The 19,909-nt window shown below is 41.3% G+C and overlaps 1 protein-coding gene and 1 long non-coding RNA gene across 6 annotated transcripts in view; one reads left to right on the forward strand and one right to left on the reverse strand.

Moving 5' to 3' along the window:
- The window catches only part of RERE (arginine-glutamic acid dipeptide repeats), a 422,829-nt gene that overhangs the window by 289,904 nt on the left and 113,016 nt on the right, over positions 1-19,909 (reverse strand). The gene's annotated exons all lie outside the window — the stretch shown is intronic.
- On the forward strand, positions 1,587-2,691 carry LOC122240904. Its single transcript, XR_006220686.1, has 3 exons — positions 1,587-1,666; positions 2,023-2,093; positions 2,407-2,691. It is a non-coding gene; the product is annotated as an uncharacterized LOC122240904 (long non-coding RNA).

Here is a 19,909-nt window from a genome sequence, read left to right on the forward strand (position 1 = left end):
TTAAAAACAGACCTACATTAACGCACTGTTCTGGAGGCATAATGTTCTGGAGGCATAAAGGAAATTCAATTAGTTAAAAAGTAACCACTTCAGGCAAATTCCTCCATCTTTGCTCCATCTACCAAATACGAACAAATTTTTTCACTGACCAGTCGGGTTGTCTTCGCACGGTGTGATCACAGTTTCATTCCCTTTATGATACCACTAGCACTAAATTAAGTTAAATGGGATTGCTCTGCTGGTTCTCTGGTTCCGAAAAAGAGAAAACATGATTGCAAGTTCCTTTGATCTCTATCATCACCTAGAGAAATAACTAAACTGTGTGTACGTTGAGTGTGTAGAAAATAAATCACTAGTAATTTTTCTACCTCACAAGTCTGCCTACAGTGTCCCGGCATTGTCCTGTCAACTACTAACATACATTAATCTATAAGGGTAAGAGTCTTTCAAAGAGTTTCATGAGCAAGAAATCCAATAACTTACTGGTAGCTAGTAAATGTAACTGCCAACTTAAACCCAATTTGAAGAAAGCCACCTCAGTATTATGATGCCATGTGACCTGATCGGCCTTTATGGAGGAGATTCCACTAACTCCGTGGCTCACTAAAACCCTACATTTGAAGTTAGGATTTTAAGAGGGCTGGTTTGATCGATCCTGAGAAGAACTTTTCAGTACACATCCCCTAATCCAATATTTTACCCATTACACATGGAAAGGCTTTCTAAAAAATATTTTATATTTGCTAAGTACATAGCAATTAAAATATTTTTAGATCAAAGTTTCCATAGCAAATATTCGTACTTCCTTACTTTGAAAGCTAAAAATCATATTTCCAAGTATCAAACAGTAAACTACTAACTAATGGTTGTAGGGAATCCACAATTAGAAAGTTATTAACGTCAACTAAATAATGGACACCGTCTTTTAACTGGTAGAGTCCTGTTCAGAACTGTTTTCAACGTTCAAAAAGGTAGTTACGCTTCCTCTCCTACGAGCTTTCCTGTGCCTAACGTCTCACGGCTCCCCAAAGCCTTGTTCCCCCCACAGGATACCCCACCAAAAGCACCCACTGTTTCCTGCTCACTCTTCTGAAGTCTGCTTTCAAGGTGCCAGGTGAAACTAAATGATCTAAGGTTGCCCCAGCCTACCTCTAGTGGAGATGTGAAGTAGGCAGCTGAGCAGGTCTGCACTAGAGATAAAAGTTTGGGTTACATTCATTTAAATCGGTTTTAAAGCCCTGAGTCCTAGAGCACAGTGCAGATATTCAACAAATTATTTATCAGACACCTATTATAACAGTGCCAATTATTGTTACACATGCTGGAGATACATCAGTGGACCACACAGATGAAAATCCCTGCCCTTCAGGGCTTTATTTTCTAGTGGGAGGAACAATAAGCAATGGAAACAAATACATTAGTATTATGTGACAGGACAACACTCCAGGGAAAAAACAGAGCAGAGTGAGGGGAACTGTGAGCAGAGACCAGGGGTCAATATAGTCCCCCCACCCCCACCCCGAGACTTCAGCGCGAGGCCACACAGAATTCTGGGAAAATATATTCCAGGCAGAGAAAAACCGGCAGTTATCTTCACCAGAGCAGTCTTCTGGCATGATGGGTGATGGATTGATCTGAGAGAGGAGAAGAGAACTGGAGAAATTAAGTACAGACAATTCTTGTTGAGTTCTTTGCTGCAAAGAGGAGCACAGAGAAACCAGCAAAAGCCATTAGGGGAAGTGGGGCCAAAAGAGGATTGGGTTTTTCTGTTTTAAGCTAGGAGAAAAGCAGTACGTGTGCATGCTGTTGGGAATGATCCAATAGAGCCTGAAACATGAAAGATTCGAAAGGGCAGAGGGTGGCATCTCCGAGGGCTGGGCTGGCCGGGCCCTCGGAGAGCTTGAGAACAGCTGTTCCATCCACATGCAGCCAGGCAAGCGGGGTCTATGCTGCAAGGTAGTCAATGGGGTGGTGGGTGTATGCGAACGTTCCTTCTGACTGCACTGGTTTTTCTCACTGAAGCGGGCAACCCAGCATGAAGACGGGACGAAGGAGAAAAGAAGAAAGTACTACAGAGTCATCTAGGAACCTGGGTGAGTGAATGGACTGGGAAAATAAAGTATGATTACCCAGCAGCCTAAGGGCCCACTTGAATTTTATGAACCATCTGGGAATCAACACTAAGAAATTCCCCTAATCTGAGACAGAAGGGCTGGCTGCCTTTCTATTAACAAATGAAAAAATCTTTAACACAAACTGCTGAAAATGGCAAATGTCTAACATATTTTGAGTGCACCAAATGTAGAACAATGCTCTAGAAAAGTTGCAGTTTCTCCAAATAATACGCTGAAAGAGACTACATCCCATTTTCACACCATATTCATAACTGCTTTATCTACCTTAAAGGAGTCATCAGTCAGCAAAGGACTGAATAGCCTCGGGCCACAGCTAACTCCACTGTCAGATCACTGTGAACAAAAGCTGCCTTTGAATGCCTTCAGTCAGTTACATATTGTAAGAGTAAAGCTATAGAGAGTTAAGTTATATTCTTACTCACAGAAGCACAAATTTACACATAAAACATTACCTAGCAGTATTCAATCAATCACCAGAAACTTCTAAATAAAAATCTATTCCTAATTATACTGTGATGATGGTTGCACAACTCAGAATATACTAAAAACCAGTGATTTGTACACTTTTTCAAAGGGTGAATTGCCTGTTATGGAATTTTTATCTCAATAAAGTTTTTTAAATGTACTCCAGGGTTTTCATCTCAAATGAATCATTTTTATCATCAGGATATGAAAAATTGATTTTTTTTTTTTTAGTTTCTCTGTTAAAATTTAATGTGAAATGGAGCAAATACAGTATGTCCTGACAGCTCATAAATATTAAACTTTGCAGGGATCCAGAATTCTTTTAGAATGAAAGGTGGAGTTTGGGTTGGGTTGTGAGTTGGATTTTTTTTTTCCTTTTTAACTACTGAGAGTTTATAGCTTCTAACATTCCTGTTTCATTCCTTTGTTCAAGACATACTTAAATCACCTTACCTAAAATGAACACAAGCAGTCTTCTGACTGGATAACTCCAAAGAACACCTACATTCTAGACATTCATCAGCAAGACCGAATGCAAATCAATTCTTCGACCGAAATAAAAGGATAAAATGTCACAAGTACTATTTCAAGTACCATCACATTTTTTAGCTTTATGATACTTCACAGAAATTTTATACTTCAAATCTAACCAGCAGGCCAAAGAATGCAAAAACTCTCCCAGAGACAAGAAAGATAAATTCAACAATTTCACCATAGATGTTTCAATTCCCATGTTAAAATGTAAAAAGTGGGAGGTATCTCTTTTCACTTTGAAAATAATGTTCCTAACAAAGACTAAAAATAAAGGTTATGTTCCTTCTAAAGCAAAAGATTAGAAGACTGAACTGCCAAGATTAGAATGGTCATGGGAGGAACAAGGGATAGAGACGCAAGAAAAAATAGCTAGTAAGAGGCTAAGCCACATCCAAAATGGATACTGTGAATGCAGGGAGCTCAATTAACTTCTCTAGGCTTGGCTCTCTCATTTTGTAACCTGAGAAGCCAGCATCTGCTGTTTCCTTCATAAGGTAGCTATGAGGACCCAACCAGAGGTTGGGGAAGGCCGTCCTGTAGGCGTAAAGCCTTCTGCAAACAGAAGCATAATCCCCACTTCACTTGGGAAAGCTCCGTTGCTGCGATAAGCCACTGACCACCTTTTGCTCTGTATGTATGAAATTTACTCCGTATTAGTCTGCTCAGGCTGCTATAACAGAGTACCATAAATTGGGTGGCATTAACAGCAGGAATTTATTTCTCATAGTTCTGGGGGCAGGGAAGGCCAAGATCAAGATTCCATCCTATTTGGTTCCCTGCCTTCTCGCTGTGTCCTCACAATGTGTGTGGGGGGACTGGAGGGAGGGGGGGGGGACAGAAGGGGACAGGGAGAGCTCTGGTCTCTTTCATCATGGAGCGCCACCCTTATGACTTCATCTGAACCTAATTACCTTCCAAAGGCCTTACCCCCAAATACCAAAACACTGGGGGTTAGAGCCCAGTGTAACTTTGGGGAACACAATTTAGTCCACAGCACTCTCCTATATAATTTCTTTAATGACTGTCTTTAGACAGAAATTAAACCTCTGTATAAAAAACAAACAGGAAGCAGGGAAAATTTCAAGGCTATCTTACTTTTAAAAGGGTCTTACTTAATGCAGCTTACTGAGATTTATACAATAGAAAACTTAAAATAGATGAGGGAAGGAGATGATAACAAAGCTAAGATTTATTCAGCATCCACCTGTACAAAATACTGCTCTAAGAGCTTTCCCCTTGCCCTGACAGTAGCCTCACAAAGTAGGCATGATCTATAGAAAAGGACTCTGAGGACACAGGAGTGAAAGAGGTGTGTGTCCTCAGGTCACACGGCAAGTCTCACAGGTGATACAGGCTACAGAGCTCGAACTGTAACTACACCTCCTGCATTGCTTCTCTTTTCCTTGGGACAAAGGAAAATTGCAGGGGGTTGGAGCAAAGAGATGAAAAAGATGAAACCGGGGTGCTTGGGTGGCTCAGTCAGGTCATGATCTAGCAGTTCATGAGATCAAGTCTGGAGCTTGGGATTCTCTTTCTCTTTCTCTTTCTCTCTCTCTCTCTCTCTCTCTCTCTCTCTCTCTCTCTCTCTCCCCCCCCACCCCTCATCCCTTCCTTCTCTGTCCCTCCCCCCTCAAAATAAATAAACTTTAAAAAAAAAAAAAAAGAAAAAAACTGAAACCATGAATGAGGTGTTCGGGTTCATTTTATACCTTCCTTACGTGTGGCCAAAATTTTATAAGCAAATAGCTTAGAGGAAATTTGATCAGTCACAGGATGCTAAATCCGTAAGTTAAAAGCAAACCACATTGCTCAGGGGGGTCGTTCTTTCTGGTACCAAGAGCTGAGAAGTTTCTCCTCTTGGTCCTCCTAAGGACAGCATGCCATGGTGAACAAGAGCCCACAAGCTCCTGGATGAACTATTCAGGGCACACAAACATCAAGTTCACGGGGCTCCATATACGTCAATGGCCTCACACCACACTATTCAAGTGAAGGAAATCTGCCAAAAAGAAGAAATGCAAAGGTAATTCAAACAGAGGTTTAGGGCTCACCAGAACAGTTCTTGATGGAGAGGTCCAGGGATGGGATTCGGGAGTTCCATAAACTACCGTGACTGGGTATTGTGGATAAGTAGCCAAACATTCACTAACTTTGCTCTGAGGGAAAAATCATGGCTTGTACTGATACTCAGTCCAGACGCTGATAAACACAGAGTTAAGAACTCCTGACAGGAATTAATCAACTGCACAACCCCAGGAGAGCCTATCCAAATCATCTTCACAACCAAAACTTTGAGTAGATATAGAGCAGAGTTAATTTGATGTTAAATTCTAGTAAGTAACTGGATACATGCAAAGTCAAAACTGCTCTAAATAAGTGTAGCTGGGAAGTAATTGCAGCTTCATCTCGGAAGGGCACAACATCTGCCCCATAATACGCCCTCAAATAGTCACTGCTCCAATAATTATTAAATATAAACTCCAAGGACAGAATCCAATCTTCCCCATTTCTTTTCTTTTTTTTTTTTTTTTTAAATGTTTATCCGTTTTTGAGACAGACAGAGAAAGACCGTGAGAGGCGGAGGGGCAGAGAGAGAGGGAGACACAGAATCTGAAGCAGGCTCCAGGCTCTGAGCTGTCAGCACAGAGCCCGACACGGGGCTTGAACTTATGAACTGTGAGATCATGACCTGAGCCGAAGTCAGACGTCCAACTGACTGAGCCACCCAGGTGCCCCTCCAATCTTCCCTATTTCTGAGTGCCTTGCCCATTCTATAAACGGTTTTACAGTAAAGAAATTAATATAAATCTTCAGATCTATACATAATTAGCAAAAAGGGATCTTTGGCAGAATGAATGGATTTCAAAAAATTCAAAGCATCCCTTTCCCTTTAAAATGAAATCTTTTGGGGGCTCCTGGGTGGCTCAATAGGTTAATCATCCGACTTTAGCTCAGGTTGTGATCTCATGGTCTTTGGGTTCAAGCCCCACGTCGGACTCTGTTGACAGCTCAGAGCCTGGAGCCTGCTTCAGAATTCTGTGTCTCCCTCTCTCTCTGCCCCTCCCTGCTCATTCTCTCCCTCCCTCTCTCTCTCTAAAATAAACATTAAAAAAAAATTTTTTAATGAAAAAAATAAAATGAAATCTTTTGCAAAATAAAGAACACAGGGTAACTAAGGGGAAATAACACTTGCATAGAATCAGTGAAAAATTAATACTACATTTTACATGAACAATAGACTAATAACATCATTATACAAGAATTATGCCCATTTTTTAAAAAGTGTAATCAGGTTATACTGTTCCTTAAATTTATACCGTTTTGCCTTTCCCCTACAGGATGGAAAATGGGCCCATGTAATATATAATATTTATTATGGTTCTCATTTCTCCCTCTCCAAGGCAAGTGGGAGAGAAAATCAAAACTGCAACACAGTTGACACGAGAAATGAGTAGTTATTTAAAATTTTTTAATAAACAGAAAGGGCTAAAATCCAAAATAATGACAACACCAAATGCTAGCAAGGATGCGGAGCAACAGGAACTCTCCTTCACTGCTGCTGGGAAGCAAAACGGTACAGAACCTTTGGAAGACAGTATGGCAATTTCTTACAAACCTACACATACTGTTACCCATACGATCAGAAATCACATTCCTTGGTATTTATCCAATGCACTGGAAACTTATCTCCACACAAAACCTGCACAAAAATGTTTGTAACACCTTTATTCATAATTGACAACATCTGGAACAAAGATGTACTTCAACAGGTGAATGGATAAAATGTAGTACATTCAGACAATGGAATACTGTCAGTGATAAAAAGAATGAAGCTATCAAGGCACAAAGCAACATTGAGGACTCTTAAATGCTTATTGCTAAGCAAAAGAAGCCAATCTAAAAGGCTCCATACTCTCTGATTCCAACTATATGGCATCTGGAAGGGGCAAAATTATGGAGACAAATATATCAGTGGTTGCAAGGGGCTTGGAGAGAGAGGGAGGGACGATGAGGTGGAGCACAAGGTGTATTTAGAGCAATGAAACTACTCTGTGTGATACTGTAATGGTAGATAGATTATGAAACATTTGTCAAAATCCACAGGATTTACAACTCGAAGACTGAACCCTAATATAAACTATAGACCTTAGTTTAATAAGAAGTTATCAACACTGGTTCACCACCCATAATAATGTACCACACTAATGCAAAATGTTAATAGGGGAAACTGAATGGGAGGGAGCATATGAGAACTTGCTGTACTTTCCACTCAATTCTCCCATAAACTAAAAACTATTCTAAAAAACAAAGTCTATTAATTGAATTTATTAAATAGTGGCTTTAATTCTTTTAATGTTTTAATGTATCACATACAATAAAATCACTCATCCAGTAACAAATGTTTATGCAATCAACCCAAACCTGTTGAGAAAACTGAAAATGACTATCGAAAAAAGCCAAACTGCTTTGGACATTACATTTGTTCAGCACTTTTTAGTATTCCTTTCCATTCAAAGATCAAAACGTAAATTGCTTCTGTCCCCAACATACTTGAGAGTGAATACTAATTTATATACTTCTTCCCATGGACATCTAACATGTTTTTAAAAAACAAAAAAGGTGAACATCCCACGACTGAGTATTCCCTTACCTATTCAGTGTGTGAATTACGTTCTGCAGAAAGAGCACAGCCTATGAAAGAAGAGATTGCCTGGGTAGATGATCAAAGAAGAGGGGATAAATAAGGGGGGAATTAAAAAACAAAAGAAAGAATATATACACAGGTAAAAACTCTTCAACCTAACTTTCCTAATTATTAAAATATCCAGGGGCACCTGGGTGGCTCAGTCAGTTAAGCGTCTGACTTCAGCTCAGGTCACCATCTCACAGTTCACGAATTCAAGCTCCATGTCAGGCTCTGTGCTGATAGCTCAGAGCCTGGAGCCTGCTTTGGATTCTGTGTCTCCCTCTCTCTCTGCCTTTCCTCTGCTTGCTCTCTGTCTCTGTCTCTCTCTCTCAAAAATAAAAAAACATTAAAAAAAATTTTTTTAAATATCCACACACACAAAAAAAGACAAAAGAATGAAATATCTAAAACCAAAACTAGAAAAATAATTGTTCAAAAGGTTCAAACTAGATATGTTTTTCTATGCAGTTTTAGTCAATTAATAAATAAATGTGTATGCCTTTCTTACCAGCCCTGTCACATATTTAAAATTCCTAGATAAATTCAAACTATTTTCCTCTGTTTTACATTTAATTTATGCATTACTAAGCAAATAAATAATTGTATGTATGGTCAAAAAATTTAAGATTTAGTAATTTATGTCCTTCCAAAAGAACATTTACTAAATCTCTGTAAGAGAAAAAAAAAAAAAGCCTTTATCCTGGGAAGTAGATTTGAGTATTGAAGGGCTTTTTTGTTGTTGTTGTATTTGTTGGTAATTCCAAAAAATACAGAAAGTTCTCTATGTAACGTTATATATGTGTAAGATATCAACTCAATATATGTAACACTTTAAAACCATTTAAAAAGACAGAAGGATAGTAAAACAACAAAAACATTTTTTAAAGATAATCAAGAGCCGTTCTCCAATCTGGCTCCTAAGAGATCACATTAAAAAATTCTGGTTGGGGCACGTGGGTGGCTCGGTAGGTTAAGCGTCCGACTGTGGCTCAGGTCATGATCTCACGGTTCCTGTGTTCAAGCCCGGTGTCGGGCTCTGTGCTGACAGCTCGGAGCCTGGATCCTGCTTCGGATTCTGTGTCTCCCTCTCTCTCTGCCCTTCCCCCCTCACGCTCTCTCTCTCAAACACTAAATAAACACTAAAAAAAATTCTTTTATACTTCTGGTTATCTGCCTCTGTATATGAGCACTCTGGTTGTTTATGCAACACACAAGCTGCCCCAAATAAGAAATCCTGAAGGCAAAGCAAAAGGAAGTAAGTAATTTCAACTGGCATTTACGAAAGGCATACAAGTGAAGTCACTACTGCTGCTGAGGTTCCAAACCAGCAGAGACTTGAATATACCACTGTTTCCAACCAGCTATTTTTAAATTATTAGTAGATAATCTGGTGAGCTTGCAGTAAATACAGCTGTGAACACAGCAGCACACACCATCTGGAGGCTTTTGACTTAAACAATCTTTCAGATGCACAGTATATTCACGCTATTTTGTTCCTTTGAAGCTCAGTCATATATAAACTGACCCTTTTTTTAAAACCACAACTACAAAAGCTCATTCAGTTTACGGAAAACAAGACAAGAGAAACAGATCTAATTGTTCAATTTTGGAACCAAGTGATTATTTCAAATCTTTGCTGGCATAAATACTTTAAATTTTGTAAAGAATTTCCCATACTTTAAAGAGTTTTTAACTCTTCCTAGGTACTTCTAACTAATCCTCTGAAATTAAGATGTTCTCTACTTTCTGAAGTGATTCACATCCATTACCTCATTTTATCCCCAAACCTGAATACAACTGTCACATTAATCATCATAAAATCCTACCTACAGAATGCCATTGCCATTAACCTCTTTAAAACATCAACCAATGACTGTGATTAACCTGCGGCCTCTTCCAGCCACCTTCTGGCACCTCCTTCTCTCACTGCCAAACTCCTCCACATTTTCTGAGCAAAGGCAAACTACTTTCACTTCAACACTGGCCATCCTCTCTACCTCCTGGGCGTTCTGCTGTCACCAAACTGTCAAAGGTTCCACTGACTCCTGCATAGTTTTCTTCTATGCATAGACTTCTGCATAATTCTCATTCTCTAGTCCAGGACCTAGAACAGGCACGTGTCCTGTCACCGCCCACTTAGAAGCGCTTTTCGTCTGTACCTTTCAGACCTCCTTCTCTCAAGTTGTTCTTCCATTTCTTCCTCTTGCCAGCATGTTGGCTTTTCTTTTCTAGTAACTATACGTACACGCATGACCTCAGCACTAGCTCCTACGTGAGATTCAGTGAGTGCTCTCTGGTTTGCATAGATACATCTCAAAGCCATGTGAGCCACATCTGTGGGGGAGAGGGCCAGGGAGGCCCTTTAACAAAGGTCACCTCTCCTAGGATGAGAGTTGGTCAAATTAAGAATAGAGTCAGGGTTTGGCATGGAATCCTGGCCTCCCCGCGCACTAGCTGAGAGGCCTTGATCAAACTGCTTAATCTCTCAACTTCAGCTACCTAGTATGCACCTAAGAGGAATTTAAACCTGCGAAGATTAAATAATGTATGCAAAGACAGAACAATACTAAGGAAATGAAGTTATTATTCATAATTCCATCATCTAAAGATTAGCACTGTTATCATTTGGTCTATCTGTTTCTAACCTTTTTTCTTAACCTCTGAATACATTTGGCTGTACACAGAGTTTGGAATCACGATGCATAAACAGTTTGGCTTCTATGGCTTTCTACAGGGATTTACATTAAGGCTTCTTCATATCATGATGATGTTTTTTTAATTTTAGAGAGAGTGAGCAAGTGGGGGAGGGGGCAGGAGAAGAAGAAGGAGAGAGAGGGAGAAAGAGGGAAAGGGGGAGGGAGGGAGGGGGAGAGAGAGAGAGAGGGGGAAAGAGGGAGAGGAGGGGAGAGAGGGAGAGGGGGAGGGGGGAGGGGGAGAGAGGGAGAGAGAGGGAGAGAGAGGGAGAGAGGGAGAGAGAGAGAGAGAGAGAGAGAGATCGATCTCAAGCAGGCTCCACTCTCAGGACCCTGGGGTCATGACCTGAGCCAAAATCAAGAGTCGGATGCTCAACTCATGGTTGCATAATATTTCCTTTTATGAATGGGCATAAGTCAACATTCCTCTTCTGCTGTTGAACACTTAAACTGACAAATCACAATCTTTAAAGTTTTTGCTGTCCCATTTTTTTCCTTTACCAAAAAAAGTCTGTTCTGCCTTTATTCCACCTGCAAGCTAATACACCATCTAGTTGTATGAGACACATTTTATCAAGAAAGAAAACTGGTGCTTTAAAGGGTGATGTTAAACTTCCCATATTCAGCTTCTAAAAATCACTACCATGACCAAAAGTTCTATCTTTGCACGGAATCCTCATGTTCCCTTTAATTTGTATTGTCTTCCTCCATTGGAATGTAAGTGCTCTAAGGGGCTTCGTTCTTTTTTGTTTAGCAACTAAAACAGTACCTAGAGCAGAATTAGTGCTCACTATATTAAGTATTAGCTGTTATTATGTGCCAGGCATATTCCTAAGAATTTTGTACCACCCTCTGAAATAGACTGATCATTTTCCTCCTGGTCACAAAGAGGCTAAGTAACATATTATATAAGTCTCACAGTGAGTAAGCAGTAAAGCTCGGAACTGAACTCAGGCAGCCCAGCTATTAACCACCAAGCTGTACTTAAAAAATTGATTCATCAGACCAGCAGAGCTCCACGTATAGCATTAAACATTGAGTACAACTACGCTTTTTCTGCTAATTAAATGCCAACATTATTGTTTTATTTCCATTACAAATATATATCAACTATATCAAGGATTTCTGAATAGATTTTGGAGGGCACTTCTATGACCCTAATCACCATTAATAAATTTGGATTCAAAAAATATGGTCTCAAAAAAAATGAATTTACGAATGAACTTTTGAAATAACCTGTTTAGATCTAGGATACTTCCATTTTTCCCTGGATTCGGCAGTTGCTGTTGTCAATCTAAACATTTTCATTTCTTTTAATTAAAGAAAACATTTTCTAGATAGGCTAACTGAAATTAGGATATTTTTTAGAAAATGCTGCACTCTCTTTCCTCATTCCAGGTAATTTTGAGAAGGACCCATTTCTCCAAAGGGTTAAAAAATACTTCCGCCTACGCCAACCTCCCTTCCCCAGCTCCAGCAGTCCTCCCAACAACACATCTCCTTGTTCCACTATCAGTAACTGGGGCTCTGGAAAAGGCTCTATGTATAAACAGATTTCAGTCCATTTTGTTTGTGGCTTTTGCTCCTTTTTAAGAAACACAGGGAACAGTCTTAGAAGCCTGTGATGGTGAGTATTTCCTCAAGACAGAGGCAGACAGTAAGGAGACCAGACTACTGAGAAAAAAAAATGTGTCATGCACATCGAAATCTATTTTATGACCAGAAAAGGCTGGCTTTGTCACAGTCCTATATTCTAACACTCAAAGCTACTCAATCTGAAATAATTACCAATAACGTGGAGCCAAAAACTCATTTTAAAATTTAAAGGTGGTCACACGGGTCCCTGGACAGACATTTCTAAACCCTTCTATTAATTACCCAGTTCTTGGCCAAGCTGCTGTTAGTCAATGGCTCCCTCAGTCCTTTGGTTACAATGTAAGAAGAGGTAAGAGACAGGGAGAAACAGTTTAGCCATGTTATTACTGTTTTACAAACTAACCCCAGAATAGCAAATAAAAACCAGGTAAGGGTGGCTGGGTGGGTGTGGGGGGGGGGGGGGGGAGAGACGGAGTTTCAAATACTGGCTTCCTATGTCATTTTAAAATGGATGGTTCCACTGGCTACTCAGACTACACAATTGCAAACAAAACCCTCTGACCTTGGAAAAGAATAGTAAATGTCATACCTACTAATAAATTACATGTTTTACCAATTTCCTCAAAACCAAAAATAGATCTCCAGCAAGTAAACTATTTCATGAGTAAACAAAAGCCTGTCTTGTTCTATCATTTGCTTAAAAGCAAGCATAGTGGCAATGGGAGAGGGATCAAGGAACACAGCCAGACAAGTCCATAAAACCTCCGGTGTAAGATAAAACCACCCTGAAGGGGCGGCCAATGATTTCTGACCTAACAGCTGTACACAGTTGCACTAATTGAAACGAAAAGCTCGTCTGCATAATACACAGGCAATTCCCTGACCCTTACTGACAGGGTGACACTCTTCACCTCCCCCATACACAATGTAAACAATAAACTGGCACACAGCTGAAGTTACCTGAATCTGGAATATGTATACATTCAAGCATTTCAGAAATAATCACAACCACGCGGACTGGAACGTATCCTATAGGAACACTGGCTATAAAAAAAAAAAAAAACACAACATACACACACAAAGGAAGTGGTACATACATTACGTCAGCTCTCGCCTCAATTCATAAATGCAAAACCACAAAAAAACAAGACAAAAATTTAAATAGCCTCTTTCTGGAACCCTTCCTACAGTGAATGAATGTAGGTTAAGTCTTTAAATAAGTCACTGAACACTACATTGAGGCATCGCCTTCACCAGCCAGGGGAAGGAAAAGTGTAACCTTAGTCAATTCTATCTCGCAACCAGATCAAATAACATTTCAAGCGCCGCCTGCCAAGCGCCAGGGCCTGCCAGAGTACAATGAGCACTCAAGTGCTCTGGCCTGAAAACCACCTTTCACTGGTCCCAGAGATCTTTATAAAATACTTTAAACACTACTAAATTACAGAGTTGAAAAAAAAACAAATACAAGCTTCTAACTGCTGCTCCCACACTATTGTGAAGTTTCTGTTAAGTCTCTAAAATGTCTGCCTTGTGTTATTTTATTAGGCAATGTAAATATTCAGAAAGACAAGTGCCTCTTAGAGCTCAAATCTAACACATGCATAAAAATGTGGACTTGGTTGTGCATCTGGAAATAATTGCCCACAGATCAACAGGCTTACATGGGATATTGTTCCCATCTGTAAGGTTTCAAATCATGTCTACTTTAAATGTGGAGTTCCTAGCCAGAAATACAGAGGAAGGGAAGGAGGGGGAAGGAGGGGGAAGGAGGGGGAAGGAGGGGGAAGGAGGGGGAAGGAGGGGGAAGGAGGGGGAAGGGGGGGAAGGGGGGGAAGGAAGGAAGGAAGGAAGGAAGGAAGGAAGGAAGGAAGGAAGGAAGGAAGGAAGGAAGGAAGGAAGGGAGAGAGAGAGGAGAAAACATCAATATAGTAATTTTGGCACAGAATTTTATGGACTTTGTAAACTCTGTCCTGAAACATTAATTTAGGGTCTCAATCTGAAAGCACACAAACACAATTTCAAAGGGAAAAATTAATTTCTGTTGACCCCCCACATTAATTCACATACCATTTTTTTTTAATTTCCGTATGGCTGAGAGGAGGCCTCCTGCCAAACAATGCCCCAAGGAGAGCAGGCACACGTGCCCCAGGAAAGCCTAAAAACTGAGAGTAAGACAAAGTAACACAAGTCTCAGCAAACAGAAAGTGGTCAAGCAGGTCTCCCCAGAGCTTCCAGGAGAGCCAAGTAAACAAGGGGAAGGGGCGGGAAGCCAGCTCCTCAAACCGAAACAATTTTAATAATTTAAATTTAAAGCCATCTTTTTCAAAACTATGTCTGCATTTTAGCTAGTCTGGCAAAACGTTAGTGTTCTGGTCCCAGAAACAAATTGTATTTGTCACTTATGTAGCCCAAAATTATTTATAATCAGGTCCATCAAATTCATTATATTTTTACACTGAAAATTACTCCACAAGTTTCTCATCAGTGACTACTGGATAACACTTTGCTCATCTTCAATTAACACTTTCCTCACAGAAAAGACAAAAACATACACAGACACGTCTTTTTAAAATAGTGTTTTCTCTGCCCTAAATGGTGTTTCTCAATTGGTTTATTTAATTGGGATCTCTAGAGTTTCGGCGATTAAAAAAACCAGTAAGCCCAACAAAAATGCCATGGGACACAGCAAATACCGATTCCTGATTCCTGGAAAGCCATCATCGTTCTTAACACCGGAGTGGTTCATCTTTGCAGGGTTAGCTACAACACTCTCGGTACACCCACCTCCGAGAGCCCCTGTGCCCACACTTGTCCAACTTCCTGGCCCGCGACCCGCGTCCCCCTTGCAGCGCGAGGAGCTGGCCACTTGCCTGCGGCCGGTCTCGGCAGGAGCTGAGCCCGCAGGCCTCGTCCTCCTCCGGCGCAGGGCCCCCGCAAACTCAGGCCCGCGGGCAGGGGCGGGGCGGGCAGGGACTCGGGGCGTGAAATGCACTTGCTAAACAAAAGGAGGCCCAGGCGGTCTCAGGACAGCGCGGCACGGGCTCATTTCCCCCCAGCTCGGTGGCTCCGGGAGGTGGCCGCACGGGGCCCCGCCCGCGGCTGGGGGGATGCGGCCGCTGCTCCGGCTCGCGATCCTTCAGCCCTGGCGGCTGGGCCAACACTACCACATGCCAGTGACCCAGACGCCGGGAGAGAAAGAGCAGCCACCCCGCGGAGGCAGCGGCGGCGGCAGGAAAAACCCGAGCTGGATCCCGGACTGCTCCGCGCGCGCCCTTGCCTGCTGCCGCCGCCGCGGGCGCGGGTGCGGGCGCGCGCACACACAAAAGCCACTGACTGCAATTTTATCTCCTTCCTAGCTTGGCCAGCCTCCCCTCTCCGCTCGTCCCCCGCCCCTCCCGACAGCCGGAACTGGGAGGCTGCGTGATTGATGGCAGCTCTTAATAGCGTGGTCAGCTAGAAAATGCATCTGCAAGCAAGATATTAAAGAGGCAGCGCATCCCCGTGAGTGATCAGCAGTTCACACATCCTAGAGCTGCCTCTGCTTCTGCCAGGAATATTAATGCCAACCACCTCTGACGTCTAACAAATGCAGATGAAATAACCAACAATCACAGGCATGCAGAACATTTGTTTCAAAGATGCACAGGAGAAAGAAGCATTGTTTGGTGTCAACATTTCTGACCCCAATTTTCCTTACAGGCTTTAGGAATTCTAAGTCATTTGTTTAAAACTCTCTTCTCTCCAATCCTTTTTCACCAAGAAAACAAAGTTCCCTCTGCTAGACAAGGCATTTCTTCAATTAGGCTTGACTGAAATCCACCTAATAAGGAAGCAAAACAAATGCATATTCTTGGCCATGTGGCCTTAAATAAACGTATAACCCACCCCAGATGCCTCATTAATTCCATTGTTATGTGCATCTAAACAGAATTACCCACTGTTAATTTCAAGTTAGTTTCCTCCCCACTCCTAATCTGGTAAACATACACCTTCCTTCTAAAATTTATTAACATTAAACTACATTTATGGTAGTTAATGGTCAAGACCATTTTTGTCTCAAATAAGACAGTCCATAGCAAACTCTTAAAAACACGTTCCCACAGCATATGAATTTAAAGTATTAAAAGTATTAAACTCACTGTCAACTCAAATTTGCAAGTTATAAGCTCAAAATTTAAAATGATCTCTTTGGGTATCTTTAATAGTATACCTTTTGCCTTCCAGGCAAGTTTCACTGGAATCGGAAATAGCTTCCTAAAGGTTATTTGACTTTCCAAAGCCCAATAAAGTCACTGAATTATTAGGTACCTTCTTACCAATAGTCAGAGATTGAGACAAAATGGTAAGACCAAAGTCTCTCAAAGGGGGCAAGAGGAGGCTGCATAGAGAGAACCCGGGGGTCCTGCCTTGCTGGCACAGATAACCAAAGTGATATGCCCGTTTGCTATTTAAGCATCATTCTGTTGATTTCTCTTAAAGAAAAATCAAGTTATTCTACAGGAGACAGAAACAGCACCTAGAACCACTAACACCGTCCACATACTGAGAGCAAGAACTGATGAAGCACGATGCCTCTACTGCCCTGAAAGGTGGCTGTGATCATACAAATCAGAGGTGGTCTACACAGCACAAGCGTGGCTCTACTACAAGCCCCACTAAACACCCTCCATTCCTCACTGAGACCATGGGGGGGCGGGGGGCTGCGGATGAAAATCTGCTTCATAACCAAGGTGCTCTGAGATCACTCCATACATGTCGGCCATGAAATCGACCCTGAAGCCTAGCTACAAAAGCCCCTCCTGTACTCAGACCCACTTCCAATTTTCTAACCAGCTAGATCTAGACACAAACAGGGCCTGGAGAGGGTTGTTTTTCCTGCAGACCCTTTAAAAAACCGCTGGGTTACACCGAGCTGTAAAGGGCTGGTGAGAACAACCTGAGTTCATACTGTACCTAGTCTGTCAGGGATTCTAAATGCTTTGACTGCACTTCATGATACTTCTGTTCTTTTGTCCTTGTGTCGCATCCCCTCCCCGTCCCCCACCTCTCATTATGCCAGTCTTTCAAATTCCCCAAGGTACCACGATTTCCACCACACACCATAACTGCTTCTTCCCAGTAGAGCACGAGATTCTCCCTGCTCCCCACCACAGACACACAGTTTAAAGCCTACTCCTCCTTCAAACCTCAGGTCAAAACATCACTTTGCCAGAGAAGCTTCCCTTGAGGCCCTACTCTAGGTCAACTTCCTTTGTTCTAAGTTCCCGGAGAACTGTGTTCCTCTCCTGAAGAGCACATCTCCGTTTCTAACTCATTGGTGTGATTTTCTGATTAATGTTCGCAGACCCCTCTAGACCGCAAGTTCCATTAGGGAAAGTTCTACATGTTTGCTCATTATCAAATACCGGAGTGTTGAGCATACAGATTTGTGGGATGAATAAGTGAACTGAGAGCAACAATCCCGTTTTACTCATTTTGCATATTCTCTGCATAGTTCTTGGCTCAAAGAAGCCTCTCACAGATAAGTAGCATCTCTACAACAAATAGGAGTTCTTTTATTAACCTTGAAAAGTCTGGTAAAAGGAAGATTTTGATCCCTGCTTTATATAGAGAGATATAAATAATTGTGTCCGAGGTAACTCATTAAAAACATTGAGACCCTAACCAGGGTGCTATTTGAAAGGTACACTTTTTTTTTTTTAAAGAGTTAATGAGGTACAGAAGCCATCATTAATTTATTCAAGCCAAATTCTTTCTCTACTTATCTGGCATTTAGGAAAGAAGCAAACAGCAGTGGGTATGCTGGATACATTACTAAATCTCATATACAGAGAGCAATATAAACAGAATGTAAAAACGTGAAAGCACACAGTACACTGGTTTGTCTTGATGCTTCTCTGATGCAGAAGCAAAATTCTGCTGGGGCAGCCAGATAATCCTCACCTCTCTTTCACACTGAACTTTTCTTTCTTTTCAATTTTTTTCTCTCTCTAAAAGACCTCTATTTCCCTGACATGAAAGCCTTCCTAGGAGTTCTTTTGACCTGAGGACTGCCAGTCAGTGACAGAACGTTACAAAATCACCCTCTCCAACTCCTCAAACGAGTATTCATTTTAAACCCTCTTATAAATTAGGAGATCTATAGATGAAAAATGGGAGTTACTACAATAAGAATAACAATTTCTCACAAGTTGTGCATAGAAGCACGTGAAAAGGTGCAAGAAAGAATGTGTGAGATGAATTAAAAATATTAGATATACCCCACCCTCATCTCCAAATTAATCCTCATTGTTATTTTCAACATTCCACACGGCCCTCCTTGGTTCCCACAAGATTTCGCCCTGGCCTTCTCTTTTTTGTTCCTTTTGTCCTGAGTTCCATTCCATGTGAATTCCAGCTCCATGTTTTAGAACACCCTGCATTTATCAAAACAACCCTGTCAAGTTGAGTACCATTAACAGATAATGAGAGGAGACAACAGATGTGGTTAGAAGCAAAGCACTCCATATTCTACAGGCCTCAGCATGCAGCCAAGTGAGCTGACATCTGACTTTACCCTAACAGTTATAATTAAATAGAAAGTCTAGTTAAACTAACATTAGAGCCATGACCGGAACGGTACACAGGGGAAATGGAAAGTATGACCTTGGCACCAGCTGAACAGGGCCCAGGCCACTCCTGACCCTAAACTTCCAACAACTATACTGCATTTACTCTGCCATTCTGTTTCTGTCACAGCCACCAAGACTCTGGGCCACCTCTTCTAAAGAAAGTGGTTTGGGACTACTCCCCAAGACCACCAAAAGGAGACGGAGACTGCAATTTTTACATGAAAGTTTAAAGGTAACATTCATCTAACAAAAACTATGAGATCTGCCTAGATTCTATCAAGTCAACATGCGTTTCTACAGCATTATCTAGTAATATCATTCACATCAAACAATTTAGCTCACCCCAGTGTCAAAATGTCAAAAAAAAAAAAAAAAAAGTCAATCAAGCAAACACTGAGTGACTCAAGGGTTAGTTGAGTATGGTTAGCTTTGTTTGCAGAGTGTCCTAGGACAGGTAGGTTTGTATTACTGTACAGAATATAAAGTTATAATTTCAAGCAAACCATCTCCTTCTTTTCCTTTTCCAAGTCACAAAGTGGCACCCCCTAACAAAATCTCTAGAGTTAAAATACACACACACACACACACACACACAGTTCTTTTTGAAGCTTTTTTGAATGTTTTTAAATTACTAGAGTAATACATGTTCCTCCAGGAAATCCAAACAATTCCATTCAACAAGCTGAAGCGAGGCTCTCCTTGACAACACATGGACACAAACACACACAAATACTTAAAAACACATACATTTATGTGTCTGGGGTTCGCTCTATTTTTGATTCATGAAAATGAAATCTACCGTCCATGCCACATAGCAACTCGCTTGTCTCATTTCACAGCAGCACACAATTGTGCAGTGTGGGAGGGCCACAGTTAACAGGTCCCTAATCGCTACAACAAACTTCGATACGCATCTTTTTGCATATATGTGAGTACTTCTATACTGAAGAACTCTCTAGTTCAATAAGTATGCAATTTTTATTATTTATTTTTATTTGTTTTAATGTTTATTTCTGAGAGGAGAGAGAAACAGGGCACGAGCAGGTGAGGGGCAGAGAGAGGGGGAGACACAAACTCCGAAGCAGGCTCCAGGCTCTGAGCTGTCAGCACGAGCCTGACGTGGGGCTCGAACCCACCAACCATGAGATCACGCCCTGAGCCGGAGTCTGACGGTCAGTCAACTGA

Source organism: Panthera tigris, chromosome C1 (assembly GCF_018350195.1).
Source record: "Panthera tigris isolate Pti1 chromosome C1, P.tigris_Pti1_mat1.1, whole genome shotgun sequence".
Taxonomy (NCBI): Eukaryota; Metazoa; Chordata; class Mammalia; order Carnivora; family Felidae; genus Panthera; species Panthera tigris.